Here is a 17277-nt window from a genome sequence, read left to right on the forward strand (position 1 = left end):
TTGTCATGAGCCCCCACCTGGCTCATACCAACCAGGATCTTCCCAGACAGGGGGATCCTTAGTGACACATAGTAGAATCAAACCACACCACTGACTACCAAGATAACTGTGGAAAGGTTTTACTAATGTGCAAGGAAATGACACATATACCCACTCACTCCTCCAAGGGTCCAATACCAGTCTGCTGGTCAAGGGAAACCATCTCCCACATCATCCCCCGGGCCTGGAATGCCCTCCCTCTGCCCATCCGCCAAGCTAGCTCTCTTCCTCCCTTCAAGGCCCTGCTGAGAGCTCACCTCCTCCAGGAGGCCTTCCCAGACTGAGCCCCTTCTTTCCTCTCCCCCCTCGTCCCCCCTCTCCATCCTCCCGTCTTACCTCCTTCCCTTCCCCACAGCACCTGTATATATGTATATATGGTTGTATATATTTATTACTCTATCTATTTATTTATTTATTTTACTTGTACATTTCTATCCTACTTATTTTATTTTGTTGGTATGTTTGGTTCTGTTCTCTGTCTCCCCCTTTTAGACTGTGAGCCCACTGTTGGGTAGGGACTGTCTCTATGTGATGCCAATTTGTACTTCCCAAGCGCTTAGTACAGTGCTCTGCACATAGTAAGCGCTCAATAAATACGATTGATTGATTGATCTGCCAATGCTTCTTCTTTCTGCTTCCAAGTGTTGTTGGCTTCTGCTGCTTTTGAGTGCTGCTCTCCTGCTGCTCTTTCTTGCTTCAATGCCACATGTTCCAGTGCTGCTCTCTCAATGCTTACCTAACCTCTGCATGCTTCTTGTCCTGCCTGCTTCTGCTCCAGCACTTCTTGCTTTGCTGTGTACACCAGTGGTGCTTTACTGCTTGCCTCCTGGTGATTCAAAATGACCGCATTTTATCTGCCTTAGGCATCACAGCTGTGGATCTGAGTGCAGTCATTGATTGGTCCAGGCCCTTTACCTGGATAGAGCAGGGAGAGAAGGCCACACCTCCCTCCATGTTCTGCCCCCACAGGCCGGCAATCACCTGTCTCAGGTAAAGCCAATCAGTGCCTTCACGAATCTCTTCCTTCTTGTTCACAGAATCACAAACCCTCACTAATAAGGCAGCTTGTTGTGGGCTCACCACAGAACTCCATCCCACTTCACATCTGACAGACCACTGCTCTCCCCATCTTCAAATCCCTTCTAAAATCTCATCTCCTCCAAGAATCCTTTTCTTATTGATTCTCATCTAATAATAATAACAATACTAATGTTGGTATTTGTTAAGTGCTTACTATGTGCCAAGCACTGTTCTAAGCACTGGGGTGGATACAAGGTAATCAGGTTGTCCCACTTGGGGCTCACGGTCTTCATCCCCATTTTACAGATGAGGGAACTGAGGTCCAGAGAATCAATCAATCAATCAATCAATTGCATTTATTGAGCGCTTACTCTGTGCAAAGCACTGTACTAAGCACTTGGGAAGTACAAGTTGGCAACATATAGAGACAGTCCCTACCCAACAGTGGGCTCACAGTCTAGAAGGGGGACACAGAGAACAAAACCAAACATGCTAACAAAATAAAATAAATAGAATAGATATGTACAAGTAAAATAAATAAATAAATAGAGTAATAAATATGTACAAACATATATACATATATACAGGTGCTGTGGGGAAGGGAAGGAGGTAAGATGGGGGGATGGAGAGGGGGACCAGGGGAGAGGAAGGGGGGGCTCAGTCTGGGAAGGCCTCCTGGAGGAGGTGAGCTTCCAGAGAAGTGAAATGACTTGCCCAAAGTCACACAGCTGACAAGTGGAATATCTCCGCCCAAAGCTCACCATGTGCCATTTCTGTTCTTCTATACTACCAGTATTTATGGAGCACTTACTTTTTGCAGAACAGTGTCTTAAGTGCTTGTTGTAAGTACAGTATAACAGAGATGGTAGACACATTCCGTGCCCATACTGAGGTTAGCAACACCCTTAGGAGCATTTGTGTACATATATTTAAACTATTACCTCTACTACCTGTACTTTATTTTAATGTTGATCTCCCTTGCTAGATTGTCAGCTCACATGAGGGCAAGGATGTTATGTACTATTTCTATTGTCCTGTCCCAAGCACTAAAGCTTTGCACTCACAAGATATGCAAAAGTGCTACTGACTAATTAATCTGTCATTTCCCCACCACATTCTCCCTCCCCTTTGAATTGCCTTTGCTCACAGGTCTGTACCACTTAAATAATAACAATAATAATCATTATTATTATAGTACTTGTTAAGCACTTACTATGTGCCAAGCACTTACTATGTGCCAAGCACTGTTCTAAGCACTGGGGTAGATACAAGTTAGTCAGATTGGACACAGTCCTTGTCCCACATAGGGCTCACACTCTTATCCTCATTTCACAGATGAGGTAACCAAGGGTCAGAGAAGTGAAGTGACTTGCCCAGGGTCATACAGCAGACATGTGGTGGAGCTGGGATTAGAACCCATGGTCTTCTGACCCCCAGGCCTGTGCTCTATCCAAGCCACACTGCTTCTCTAAAACTTAAACACTTTGACACGCACCGCTCCTCCAACCCCACAACACTTACATACATATCCTTCTATTCTGACACTTACCCTATTTTTAATTTATTTTAATGTCTGTCTCTTCTAGATTGTAAGCTCCTCTGAGGCAGGGAACATGTCTACCAACTCTATGGTACTGTACTCTCCTATGTGCTTAATGTGGAACTCAGCACACAATAAATGCTGAACAAATACCATTATTTGACTGATTCAATCCCAAATCTTGATTATGGTGGTGGGGTAATAGGGGGAGAAGCCTAATAGGAGGAGAGCAGAGTGACAGGTAAGAGGAGGTAACTGATATAATTCAGGATTCCCTCCTGCCATTGCTACTTCTGTAATTTTCTCTCCAGACTTTGGTGGCTTTTTTGAGATTTTATTGTATTCCATGTCCAGAGAAGAAATTATTTCAGAAGCAAGATTGGTGACAATGGTTCTGTTGGCCCACTCTTTATGTCTCTCTCCCTCCCTTTCTTTTCTTCTCTCTCTCTCTCTCTCTCTCTCTCTCTCTCTCTCTCTCTCTCTCTCTCTCCTACCAGTCCCAGTTTATTCATCTGTTTCCTTGTATCAGTCTCTTTCTCCCCATATCTGTCTTCTCTCCTAGTTTTATCTCCCCCAAAGTATATGGTCATTTGGTCCACCTCCAAAGTCTCCAGCTCCCAGAATCTCTCCCTTGTTTAAATTCTGGAAAATATGGTTAACTTTACCAAGGAATGTCTTTAATTTTATGAAGAGATTTAAAGCAGCTTGAATAAGCATTTTATTCTGATGTTTAGCAGGGGGAATTCAAATCTGACATTAACAAACTAGCTATCATACCCAAAAGCTCTGTGAGGGCAGGGATCATATCTATTAATTCTATTGTCCTATCCCAAGCACTAAGGTTTGGCACACATATGGTACTTAATAAATGCTATTGAGAAGCTGCATTGCTCAATGGAAAGAGCCTGGGCTTGGGAGTCAGAGGTCATGGGTTCAAATCCTGGCTCCGCCAATTGTCAGCTGTGTGACTTTGGGCAAGTCACTTCACTTCTCTGGGCCTCAGTTCCCTCATCTGTAAAATGGGAATCAAGACTGTGAGCCCAACGTGGGACACCCTGATCACCTTGTATCCTCCCCAGCGCTTAGAACAGTGCTTTGCACATAGTAAGAGCTTAACAAATGCCATTATTATTATTATTAACCAATCCATCATTTCCCACCATATTTTCCCTCCCTTCTATATCACCTTTGCACATCAGTATACACCCCTTAAACCCTTTGAAACTCACCCCAGCTCCAGTCCCACATCACTTACATACATATCTTTCTACTCTGACCTCCCTTTCATCTATCTATAATTTATTTTAATATTTGTCTACTAGATTGCAAGCTCCTTGAAGACAGTAATCACTCCTACCAACTCTATTGAACTGTATTCTCCCAAGTGCTTAATATCATACTCTGCATACAATGAATGCTCAACAAATACCATTAATTGGCTTCACAAAATATTTTCCTGCTTCTGCCACTCACCTAGACTTCCTTTGTATCCCTCCCTCACTTTAGATGTTTGGACAATGGTAAGCATTTTGTTTAATTCATAATTATATTCTGACCTTTGGATGAAGAGGAGGGTTAATGGGATGTTAGAGTGGTGAGGTCCTTGGAGAAGGAATGGGCTAAGAGTGGAAGCTGAAAGGAATTGCAAAAGTTACAACATTGTCTACTTGGATAATATATGGATTTAGAATGTGACAAAAGGAAATAGACAATTACAAAAGTGTCAGTTGAATAAAATTCTAATATGGCTTGAAAACAAGGCTTTCTAGTCAGTCTATTAATTTGTGCCGATCTAATGAAAAAGGATGAGGCATAAACTAAAGTGACTTACTTTCTGCCAATAATCGTAGCTGAGGGCAACAAGACAACACTAGTCTTTTGGTGATTTAAAGGACTAAGGTAAAAGAGTTTAAAATAAAAGAGATTGATTTTAAAATATCTCTGTTATGTGGTGAGAACCTTGGTACCTCAAAGGTCTTTTATTGCTTTTTATCAGAACACACATACCAGGCATTTTCAATTACTTTAATTATGTGTCATGGTTATTGATGCAGTAAACCCTGCCAGACTTCCCACTAAGGTATCTTTAATCACTTGCATTTTCTTATCTACATTCAATATAAGGGAGTTAAAGATAGTTTATTAGACAAAATGAAAGAAATTCGGCTTTAGATTCAAATTTAAAATGAAAAGCCTCATTTTTTCCAAATTGCTATAATGTAATTATCACTTTTATTCCTCTTATTTTTCAAAGCATTTTGAAGAATTGATACATTTTAAATGGTTCTGTATTGCTAGTATTGGTAGTAATAATAGCATTTATCAGGCACTTACTTGGTGCCCTGCAGTGTTCAAGGAGCCTGGGAAGTCCAGACATGCTCCCTTCTCCCTTCAGGCACTTCTAGAATGTGAGCCCACTGTTGGGTAGGGACTGTCTCTATATGTTGCCAACTTGTACTTCCCAAGCACTTAGTACAGTGCTCTGCACACAGTAAGCGCTCAATAAATACCATTGATTGATTGATTGATTAGTGCAGTGCTCTGCACACTGTAAGTGCTCAATAAATATGATTGATTGATTGATTCTCACAAGGAGCTTACACTCTAATGGGGAGAAATACATAAAAATACCTACAAAGAGATGGGTGAAAATGAATAAATTGAGCGAAGGAGGTTGTGAATAAATTCCCTTCCACCTGACAGATCCAACTTTGTCCAGGCTCTTGTCATATCGTTACTGGACTAGTGTTTCAACCTCCTCAGTGATTTCCCCTTCTCTGACCTCTCTCTCCCTTCCAACCCAAAGATTGCCTTATTGAAATGTCTCTCTTCTCATATCTCCCTTCTCCTCCAACCTCCATAAGAACTTCCCATTTCATTCATTCAATCATATTTATTGAGTGTTCACTGTGTGCAAAGCACTTTACCAAGTGCTTGGAAAGTACAATTCGGGAACATTTCCATCTGCATAGAGCAAAAACCACTTATGATGGGCTTCGAGGCTCTCCACCATCTTGTAGATAAGGTAGAATCCAGGAAATCCACTGTTAGAAATATTGGAGGAAGTATCAGAATCACTTACCTAATTAATTCAGAAATGTAAAACCCAACTAGAAATTACTTTCAAAAAACTTCTACAGAGCTGATAAAGCACGGGATTAAATGCTTTACTGTCATAAAATGACTTTCACCCTCTAGTTCTTCTGTTTCTCATGTGGGAAACTCTCAATTCTCCATTAGTGGATAGCATTTGGTACAGGGCCTGGAACATAGTGAGCACTTAACAAATACCACCATTATTAGAGCACAGGCCTGATAGAAGGACCTGGGTTCTAATCTCGGTTCCACCATTTATTTGCTGTGTGACCTTGAATAAGTCACTCAATTCTCTGTTCCTCTGTTACAACATCTGTAAAATGGGGGAATAATAATATGAGCCCCATGTGGGACCAGGTACTGTGTCCAACCAGATTTGCTTGTACCACCCCAGTATTTAATACAGTGCCTGGCATGTAGTAAGTGCTTAAAAAATTCCATTGTTATTATTAATATTATCATTATGAGAACTCAGTTATGAATATCTAAAATGTTAACTGAAACCAAAATGGCTTGACAAGTTTTCAGAAAGAAAAAGTAGAAAGGTATGTGTGTGTGTGTATATATATATATGCATATGTATATATTTACTGATCCATATGTTGCCTACTTGAGCTTCCCAAGTGCTTAGTACAGTGCTCTGCACACAGTAAGCACTCAATAATATGATTGGATGAATGAATGAATGAAATACAAGCTTTTTCTGTTTCTAACTTCATTAACAATTCTGGTGGTAGTCTTTCATCTGAATTATTTTTATAAACTGCTACTGGGAAAAGAAAGTTCTGTGCTATTGTTTGTGAAGGTTACTGGCAAGCTCCCATATCCCTAGATAATATACAGATGAACAGAATAGAATATAAAACAGTGCATGTATATCAGATATGTCTTTCTAGTATCCTCAGATGGATGGGTTAGCATTCATTTAATTCAACCTTCTTCAACATTTGGCCATAAGTCATACATATTCCAGCACACCTGGACTTAATAATTGTCACATTATTAGTAGGAAATTGAAAACACATTTTTACTATAACTTACAAAATAACTTTCCTAAATGGTTACCAAACCTTAAACTGTGTACATCCTATGGACTAAAAATAAACCTCTTTTTCCAAGATGATCTGTATTTTACAAATAGAATTAATTACATCACACAATCAATCATATTTTTTGAGCACTTACTGGGTGTAGAGCACTAACTAAATGTTTGGGAGAGTACAATATAACAGAGTTGGTAGACAAGTTCCCTGCCCACAACAAACTTGCAATCTAGAGGGGTATGTATATGGCTAGTGGCTAGCAACTGGAAGGCAATCTGCTACAAGTCAAAACTCACCTGTGCTGGGCAGCAGCAGCATGGAAGAGAGTGGAGGGTTGAGGCTCAGGTTTACTGTGCGGAAGAAAACAATGGTAAATCACTCTGTGTTTTTACCAAGAAAATTATGGATACACTACCAGAATGATTGCAGATACAGGAGGAGCATTTTGGGACAGATGTGTTCATAGATTCGCTATCTTACCTCTGGCCTGGAATCCCCACCCTCCTCAAATCACACATCACGCTTCCCCTCTTCAAAGCCCCTACTGAAGGTGCACCTCCTCCAAGAGGCCTTCCCAGATTAAGCCCCCCTTTTCCTCAGCTCCCCCTTACTTCCATGTCACCCTTTGCTCTTCTCCCCCTGCCCCACAGCACTTACATGCATATGCATATATCTATAATTCTGTTCATTTATATTGATGCCTGTTTACTTGTTTTGATTCCTGTCTCCCCTCTTCTAAACTGTAAGCCCGTTGTGGTCACAGTTTGTCTCTCTTTATTGTGTATTATGCTTTCCAAGCTCTTAGTACAGTGCTCTGCACAGAGTAAGCACTCAGTAAAGAGAGAAGCAGCATGGCTCTGTGGAAAAAGCACGGGCTTTGGAGTCAGAGGTCATGGGTTCACATCCTGGCTCTGCCACTTGTCAGCTGTGGGACTTTGGGCAAATCACTTAACTTCTCTGTGCATCAGTTACCTCATCTGTAAAATGGGGATTACGACTGTGAGCCCCACATGGGACAACCTGATCACCTTGTAACCTCCCAGCAATTAGAACAGTGCTTTGCACATGGTAAGCACTTAATCAATGCCATTATAATTATTATTATTAAATATGATTGAATGAATGAATGGGTCAGAAACAACTCGACAGTATGAAACAAGTTTGGATGAAGAGGAAAAGGTGGATTTCAGTGATTTGTGAAGGCTGAACCAAAAGGATCTGATGACAGATTGAATAAGTGAGTTGAATGAGAGAGAGAGAGAGAGATGAGGGGAGGAGATGTAGATTTGGGTATCATCTGCATAGAGATGGTAGTGAAAGTCATGGGAGTGAATGAGTTATCCAAGGGAATGCGTGTAGATGGAGAATAGAACTGAACCTTGAGGGACCCCCAGAGTTAGGGGGTGGGAGACAGAGGAGGAGCCTGCTAAGGAGACTGAACGGCCAGAGAGATGAGAGATGAACCAGAAGAGGACAGAGTCAATGAAGCCAAGGTTGGATAATGTTTCTGGGAAAAAGGGGTGGTCCACAGTGTCAAAGGTAGCTGAGAGGGTCAAGGAGGGATTAGGATGGAGTAGAAGTCATTGGATTTGACAGTAAGGAGATCATTGGAGACATTTGAGAGGGTGCTTTCAGTAGAGTGAAGGGAACAGAAGCCAGATTGGAAGGGGTCCAGGAGAGAATTGGAGGAGAGGAATTGAGACAGCAGGTGTAGGCGACTAACTCGAGGTGTTTGGAGAGGAGTGGTAAGGAGGAGATGGAGAAAACAACTGAAGGGATCTGTGGCGTTAAGGGTTCTTTTAGGATGGGGAGACATAAGCATGTTTGAAGGCATTGGGTGAAGAAGCCATTTCTGTGAACAGCATCTGTGGCTCATGCACACCTTCAAAGGAAAGTGAGACTTTCAAGTTGATGAAAGGCTGTGTGCTAACATACTAGATCAGAGAAGGGATAGGGAAGGGAGTGATTTGAATTCAGTAGAGAAGGTGGTGTTAAGGGTGTCAATTTAGTCCTTAAGGGAAGACAATTTGGATACGGGATTGTAAATGGACGCATAATGAGATGAGTAAATTGGATGAGGTCATTAGATCAGAGGTCTCTTTGAGGGAAACAGGACAGATTGTGGGGAGCTGGGTGTGGGAGAGAATGCAGCAGACACCTAAATAATGACATCCAAATAATATTATGGCTCTATTATCCTTTCACTGCTTTTTAACATCAGTTTATCGCAATCATTTTGCCCTCACAACATCCCCTGGAGATTGGCTGAGGGCTGGTTTGTCATATTATCACTTTTTTGCACTTGAGGAAACTGAGGCCCAGAGAGGTTAAGTGAATTGACAGGGATCACGCAGCAGGCTCATAAAAGAGCCAGAACTGAAAGCCAGACCTCCTGACTCTCAGGCCCATACTTACTGCTACTTCAGTTTAGGAAACAATTGCGCTTTAAAATGGTTTTTACTAGCGCCTGGATCCTGTGGATCTGCCTGCGTGGGGAAAGTGTTTATTAAGATTGTTTTTCAGTGCAAATCACTCTTTTATCTGAAAGGAAGCAGGTCCAGTTACCATGAGAGGAGACTGAATGATGAACAGAAAACAAGAACTTAGAAGCCAAGTACCAAGTCCCCATTCTGAGCCACCCCAGAATTCTGACATCACTTTTTCTGCCTATTTGACACTTGGTATTCAGTCTCTTTTCACCTTTCTTCTCAGTCTCCATTAGACTGTAAGTGCCTTGAGGGAAGGGATCAGGTCTACAAACTCTATCAAACATTCAGTACAGGTGCTATGCACAAATTAAACACTTAATTAAATACCACCGATTGATTGATTCTCCACACCCAACACTGGGAAGCCTGCGCATCCTGTAGGCATCCCCAGATTCCAGGCACACTGAATTGCAACCCAAATATAGTTTGATAGGTACTGGGTCCCAATCATGATGTTGAAAAAGCAAAACGGCAGCATTAGCAGTACTAAGAAATAGGCAGAATGTGCTCTTGGCTTTTTGTTTGTTTTTCACCTACCATAATAATGATAATAGTTGTGATATCTATTAAATACTCTGTGCCAAACACTACACTAAATGCAAGGAAATCAGGTCAGACACAGTCCCCTATCGTATTCTGAGCTCACAATCTAGCAGATAGTAGCTTTGCCCTGTTTTCTTGATATGCATAGGAATGAGATTCATAAGAAATTAATTTACATTTGGAAAGAATTCCCCTTTTTGTTTTGAAGTCTTTTAAAGATAATAAAAATATTATTATTTATAAATAATAATAATAATAATAATAATAATATAATAATAATAAAAATGATACCAGCTTCCGCCACTTGTCTGCTGTGTGACCTAGGGCAACTCACTTTACTTCTCTATGCCTCAGTTATGTCATCTGGAAAATGGGGATCAAGACTGTGAGCCACACGTGGGACAACCTGATGACCTTGTATCTACTCCAATGCCTAGAATACTGCTTGGCGCATAGTATAATGCTTAACAATTACCATTATTATTATTATTTATTATTATTATTATTATTATAAATTGGTACTTGTTAAGCACTTAGTATGCACCGAGCACTGTTCTAAGCACTAGGGGGGTAGATACAAATTAATCAGGTTGGACCCAATCCCTGTCCACTTCGGGATTACACTTAATCCCCATTTTAAGGATGAGGTTAACTGAGGCACAGAGAAGTTAAGTGACTGGCCAAGGTCAAAGCAGACAAGTGGCAGAGTCAGGATTAGAACCCAGGTCCTTCTGACTCCCCAAGAGCGTGGGCTCTAAACCACTAGAACAACACTGTTTACTTTCCATCATATCAGCATCCCTACACCCAACACTGACAACTTCAGAAGAGAAGAAAAATTGTATAATCATCTGGATATTCTCACTGCAGTGGAACCACAGAGAAATCCAACTCTAACAAGTGGATTATTGTGGGCAATGTCTTTGGCCAGAGCTATGCAGAGGTGTCCAAATGTGGTGAAGAATTATACAATCTCATAGTATTAGAAAACTAAATAACTAATGATGAAGTTGGGTAGACAGGCAGCCTGGCATATAGCAATGAATAGAAGCCACTCTATTTTAGACTACTGGGAAGGTCAGGAGACCAAGAGATAGATCCAATAACTGGGAAAGCTACTTGAGCAAACACAATGGCACGGCAAACCATAATTTTTACAAGGACACTGTGTTCAATGGACTACTTATCAGCCATGGAGAAGTCTTTCAGCCTTACACAGTTGCTTGGATAGAATATTATCATCAGTAGTATCATCATCCAATACGAAGTGTAGATAGTTCTATGTAAAATGGATGCATTTTTAAAGATGGATTTTAAAGCCTACGGAGAGAGAAGTGATTTAATTGAGCAAGAGCTTATGAATGGAACAAGAGGATTCAAGATTGACAATCTGATTGTAAGTCTCGGTTAAGGGGAATCCATCAGACTGATGGAAGTGAACTGGGGAAGGAAAATAAAGGGTCTGTCTTGTTGAATTTTGTTTGCAGAGAAAATAGATAAGACATGTCTAACTATAGAGAGAAATAGGGGATTGATTGGAGGAAGGATTTATATCTAAATTCACAAGACATCCTGTACTGAAAGCAGAGAAAAACAGATTTGAGATTCTAATGTAAGAGTTTATATTCACCCCCAGGTGTTTATGCACTGATGTGTCTGCCATCCATATTTCCTTATCAAACAAAATGGGAAAAAACTTCAGAATGACATACAAACAAAATTCTGCTGCTTATAAAGAAGAAAGTAGGTTTTGGGAAAGATGTGGAAGGATTTGTAGTTTGTCACTTCATCAGATGCAGGTCTTCTTTCACTACAATCTATCAGTGGTATTTAGTAAACACTTACTGTGGGCAGGGCACTATACTAACTTTCTGTGAGAGAACAATACAACAGAATTTGTAGACGCAATACCTGACTATGAGGAGTTTACAGTCTAGAGGAGGAGGTTAGAGTGAATAGTACTTTCCCTTCCACACACACACACACACACGATAAGTTGTGAACTTCCCCTTGGACAGAGACAACAGTAGCAGTTAGAGATTCAGAGGGAGAGTAGCCGTAGCAGCTGGAGATTCAGAGGGAGTGTAACCTGTCTGAAGCAATCAGTCAATGGTATTTACCGAGCACTTATTGTGTGAAGAGCACTGTACCAAGCACTTGGGAGAGTACCATACAATGGAGTTGATAGACATATTTCCTACCCTAAAGGAGCTTACAGTCATTCTAGAGGGAGAGGATCTTACAGTCAAGAGCTAGAGGAGCTTGCAGGCTTGCTGCCAAGCCACTCCACCCCACTTTTCACTCTGAGTCAGTGTTGCTCTCCCAACAATCCCGCACTCATGAGCCACATGCTGAGTGGTCCTAGAAGCCCTGGAGAACACTGGCAACGGTAGCCTTGGCCCCCTTTAGCACAAGCAGGACTTGAGGTTTTGGAGGCAGGACAGAAGTGATTCAGCTACACTTACCCTGCACACTTCCTCGCTGGGACCAACTATGCCACAGCATCCTCAGGGGGCTCCATGACTTGCCTAGCCTAGAATGAATGGGAGTAAGCTGCATTTACCAGGTGACAATAGTAATAACAGTGAAGATTATCATATGATAGTAATGTTAATAAGAATAAAAATAATTGTGTTATTTTTTTCAAGAACCTACCATGTGCCAAGCACTGTACTAAGTAACGCTGAGGTTGATACAAGATAGCTGGGTTAGGCAGAGTCCCTGTCCCACATGGACTTCACAGTGTAAGAGTACTCGTCATGACACACATGAATTTGACACTGCGGATATGGCTGCCATGGATGTTGACTTGTAGCTGTTTTCAAGAGAACTACAACCTGCTGTTGGCTGCTGGAATGAGCACTGCCCTGGGAATCAGCAGGCCAGGTTCTAGTTTCAGATCTAATCGTGGATTCCTAATGAAGATTGAAATACATGGGGTTTTTCACAGTGTGCTGCAACCCCTTCCTGCCTACTTACAAGTTGCATTCTGTGTCCTGTCCGAGGCTGGATAGTCACAGGGACAAAGAAGTGGTAGTCCCCAGGCCCTAGGCTAATAATGGAGCCTTCAGGTGCCTCCCACACTGATTCCCAGAAAGGGAATCATCTGCCTACCCACACCAACACCAGCCATGATCTTACGAACATGGCTACCACTTGGGAAATCATGAAGATAGTCCCCTAAATAATAATAATGATAATGGTGCTATTTATTGAGCACTTGCTACATGGCAACCATTTTACCACTAAGCCCTGGAGTTGAGTCAAAGACAACCACGTTGGACACAGTGCCTGTGTCAGATGGTGCTCACAGCTTAAGTGGAAGGAAGACCAGATGTTGTATCCCTATATTACATATGAGAAAACTGAAGCACAAGGAAGTGATTTGCCCAAGGTCACATAACAGGCAAGTGATGGAACTGGTACAGTAACCAAAGTCCTCCAAATCCCAGTCGTAAGCCGTTTTCACTAGGTAACACTGCTTCGCCAAATAAACCTTCTCAAGATGAACATCTTTGGAGGGAGCAGGGCTGGCAGCCCAGGACTCTTCCCTACCACTTCCTTACAAGATGCATATGGACAAAGGGCCTGTGATTGAAATGTTGGGCAATGGGCAGGCAGTGGAGAATGTACGGGACAGAGAAACTGGAGCTCTGTCGCTTGTACCCCATCTCCTCCCAACTGAGCACAACCCCTGGGTAGAGGCAGTCCTCCATACTACCTTCTATCTCTAACCACTTTAAAGTAACTCAGCCCTGGCTCAGGGTGCACAAGAGGATGGACCACCTAAGAGAGGAAACTGCCTAAGACGGTAGACAAAGTATGACCACGGAATACCCTCTGCCTCTCTTCTCCTCACTTGGTCCTGTAAAATATGTGGGGGAGAGAAAGGAGACCCTGGGTGGGTGGGGAAAGGGGATAATCACAGTAGTAGCCATGTAACCAAGGCTGTTGGAGGAGATGACTCAGCAAAGCAGCTGCCACCCTCGCTGCTCTAGCTGCCTCTCGTCTTCCCCGGTGTTCTCACCATACTGGATCCAATGATACCGCACTAGGTACTGCCACCAAAACTATAATCAATTCCCCTGAGTAAATTCTCAGGGCTAAAGACCCAGGACTGAGGCGTGACTGTCTTTGCTGTTGGGAAATTCCATCATATCTATATCACGGTTGCTATTGCTTGCTGATTCTATGCTGCAACACTTAAGCTCCAATGTCAGGTTCATGCATAGTGAGTCAAATGCCAGCAAATGATAATTGTCTGATCTAGAAAATTTATTAGGCAACTCTCACTGGACTTCCTGCCCCCTTTGAAAGACTCAGCTTCTCCAGCAGATGTAAAGTAGTTGTGCACTGCAGCTTATAAAAACCAAACATCTTTCTAAGCAAATTACCGCACCTATATTTAGTATATTTGATTTGGGGCTATTTTACCAAACAATTATTGCTCTGGAAAACATGAATTCCGTAGAACAGGACCTTAATAATCCTGGTGATAACTTTCTAGTTGATTCTCTCCCCTCTACGAGTTACATTAGAGGTGTAGCATCAGTCAGAAACTTAAAAATGTACCATTAAGTTTTTATAAACAAACCTACAGTGTTGCACTATTTTTTTAGCTTTAGTGTTTCTTAGCTGCACTTGATTCTGTATCATGTAATTGTTCTTTTTTGACTATTGCTCTCTGATTTCTTTTCCCTTTCAAAGGAGACTTCTCTAGAGCATAGAACAGTGCTTGGCACATAGTAAGCGCTTAACAAATGCCATCATCATTATCATTATTATCATTATTATAGGGTTATTACCAGTAAAATTGAAAGCCTATTAAAGCAGTGATGTTTAAGAAGGATGGTTTCCATTTATTCTTTGCCTATGGAAGTCTACTTTGAAAATATACACCTACACACAGGCCCTCTAAACTGTAAACTCACTGTGGGCAGGTAGCGTATCTGCTAATGGTTGTATTATAGTCTCCCAAGTGCTTAGTACAGTGCTCTCCACATAGAAAACAATCAATAAATGCAATTTATTGATAGGAGCAGAGAAAATCTAAGTTCTTTTTATCATATCGTGATTTCTTTAGTGTACTTTCTGGTGGAATTTTTAATTTCACGTTAAGCAATTCTTACAATTCACAGAATTCATTCAAGTTCTTCCTGAACTTGGCAGCAATGGCCAGAGCATCAGAAATATAAAAACAGCTTCATTTCTTAGTCCTGTTTGCCCATTCCTGAAAGTTAGTAGTTTGAGTAAGTGGACTCTTCCAAAATAGGAGGTATAAATTTTGTTCTTTCAGGTCCCTCAGATTCCTTGCACTTTTAGTCCTTGCTTTAGGCAATAAATCTGGCCTTCATTCAATTAGCCAAATGCATTGAATGCTTATTCTGTGCAGATCACTGTACTTTGTGCTTAGGAGAGGATAACAGAATATATAGACAAGATTCCTGCCCTCACAGATCATATAATCTAGTGTGGGAGGGAGAAATTTAAATATATTGTAGATAGGAGAAACAACGGAGAATAAGGGTATGTACATAATAGCTAGGGGATGGGGTTGAGAATGAGCCTCAGGTGTTTATAGCATAAGAATTTAAGATCATGGATGATATATAATAGGTTGAAAAATGGGGTAGGGAAATGAGAGATTAGTTATAGAAGGCTTCTTATAAGATATGATTTTAATAAGGATTCGGGAATGGATAGTAGTTGTCTGCTAGATGTAAAGTGGGAAGGAATTCCAGATAGGGGTGGGGGGGAAGCAAGGGGTGGGTGTGAGAGAGACAAAAGAAAGTATAATGAGTAGGTTCATATTAGAAGCTTCCTTTCATCCTTGACCTGTTTCTGATCTAGTCACTGCTCCTCCTCGCCATCCCTGAAACCTTGTTCTCCCCAGATGACACTGTCTCCCCTGACAGTCTCTGTAAAGAGGCCTCATCTTCTCCCACTCCCCAAGACTAACTGGGAAAGGAGAAGTAGTAGGTTTCCTTCTGGCTCCCGAGTGCCACTTTTGCACCATCTTTCCTTGCCATTCCTTTCTTTCTCTTCCTCTGAAGCTCATATCATCTGCCTCTACCACCCATTCCAGTTACTAATCATGGCCATCTACTGTCCCCCAGACCCAACCTCCAACTTTTTCACACTCCTTTTCTCTTTCTTCATCCCTACATTGATCCTTGGGGACTTCAATGTCCAAGTGGGTGTTCTTGATGTCCCTTCCTCTCCCAGCTCTCTATCAATCTCAACTCCACTGACTTCCTGCTCCACCCCACCCCAGCTCAACCACTCACCACCTTGAATATACCTTCAATCTCATCATCTCTAGTCACTGAACTATCTCTACCCTAACCAACTATGAAATCACTCTATTGGGTCACAACCTCCTCACCTGCCTTCTCTCTTACCCACCCCCACTCTGCAAATCTATCCTATTCCCCACGAAGACCTCCAATTTTTGACCCCACCCAGTTTCCTCAAATCACAATGCCCCATTTAGTTTCCATATCCAAACTACATTCCCTTGACAACCAACCTTATGCACTCAGCGCCACCCTCTCAAATGAACTCAACTCACTCATTCCCCTAACATTTTGCTCATCCTCAGCCTTGGATTACCTCAACAATCTGCTTCCTACACTCCTTCACATGAGCCACAGAGCACTGAAGGTGGAAATCCAGGTATCTGGCAGACCCATTCATCTTTAGTTCATCCCTGCCTGTTTACTCTCCAATGGCTACTTCCCCACTGCTTTCAATCATGCTCATGTCTCTCCTATCCTACAAAAATCCTCCCTTGATCCCATAGATCCCTCTAGTTATTTGCCCATCTCTCTCCTTTCATTACTTTCCAAAATCCTGAAATGAGTTGTCTACACCTGCTGCCTCCACTCCCTCTTCTCCTATTCTCTCCTTGACCACCTGTAATCTGGTTTACTCCACCATCATTAAACCAAAACTGCTTTCTCAAAGGTCACCCAATGACTCCCACTCCATCCTAATCCTCCTTAAGGTTTCAACTGCCTTCAAAACTGCCAACTACTTCCTTCTCCTGGAGACATTATTCAACTTTGTCTTCACTGTTACTGTCCTCTTCTGGTTCTCCTCCTATCTCTTTGTCTGCTTATTCTCAGTTTCTTTTGCAGGCTTCTCTTCTGCCTCTCACCCACTATCTGTAGTAGTCCCTCAAGGTTCAGTTCTGGGTCCCCTTATATTCTCCATCTATACCCATTCCCTTGGAGAACTCATTCGCTCCCATGACTTCAACTACTATCTCTATGCAGATGATACACAAATCTACATATCCAGGCCTCATCTCAATCAATCAATCAATCAATCGTATTTATTGAGCGCTTACTATGTGCAGAGCACTGTACTAAGCGCTTGGGAAGTACAAATTGGCATCACATAGAGACAGTCCCTACCCAACAGTGGGCTCACAGTCTAAAAGGGGGAGACAGAGAACAGAACCAAACATACCAACAAAATAAAATAAGTAGGATAGAAATTTACA

The sequence above is a fragment of the Tachyglossus aculeatus genome, chromosome 3 (genome assembly GCF_015852505.1).
Source record: "Tachyglossus aculeatus isolate mTacAcu1 chromosome 3, mTacAcu1.pri, whole genome shotgun sequence".
Taxonomy (NCBI): Eukaryota; Metazoa; Chordata; class Mammalia; order Monotremata; family Tachyglossidae; genus Tachyglossus; species Tachyglossus aculeatus.